The sequence below is a fragment of the Aptenodytes forsteri genome, unplaced genomic scaffold (genome assembly GCF_000699145.1).
Source record: "Aptenodytes forsteri isolate BGI_AS27 unplaced genomic scaffold, ASM69914v1 Scaffold276, whole genome shotgun sequence".
NCBI lineage: Eukaryota > Metazoa > Chordata > Aves > Sphenisciformes > Spheniscidae > Aptenodytes > Aptenodytes forsteri.
In genome coordinates, this window is record NW_008795479.1 from 687,365 (window position 1) to 688,042 (window position 678).

The window sequence follows — 678 nt, forward strand, 5'->3', positions numbered from 1 at the left end:
GCACGCCCCTCGCACGCCCCTCGCACGCCCCCTCGCACGCCCCCTCGCACGCCCCCTCGCACGCCCCCTCGCACGCCCCCTCGCACGCCCCCTCGCACGCCCCCTCGCACGCCCCCTCGCACGCCCCCTCGCACGCCCCCTCGCACGCCCCCTCGCACGCCCCCTCGCACGCCCGCTTGTGCACCTGCCCCGGCACGACTCTGTTCCGTGTGCGCTTAGACGCGTGTGCCCTCGCCTGCCTGGGGTTGTGCGTGTGTGTGCACACAGTCCTTGCTTGTGCAAGGCTTGTGCAAAGGCCTCGCACGAGCACGCGTGTGCAGGGTGCTTGTGTGTGCACACGTGCGTGTTTCCATGTGGCCTTGCAGACCCGTCCTCGTGTGCATCCTTGCACACACCCATTTATGCACCTGCTGTTGCACGGCTGCGGTTGTGTGCGTGTGCTTGCACGTGCTTGGGCACGTGCGCCTTCGCACGCCTGTGCTTGTGCAAAGCCCTTCTATGCGTGCATGCACATGCGAGCGCGTTTGCACGCACCATCCCACGCTCGCCCTTCTGCACATCCCCTTGCACGCTTGCTCATGCGCCTGCCCCTCCATGGTGCGTGCTCGTGCGTGCCCTCCTGGGTGTGAGCGTGCAAAGGGGGGGGTGGGGGGCACGTGGGCGTGCGCTGAGCTGAGG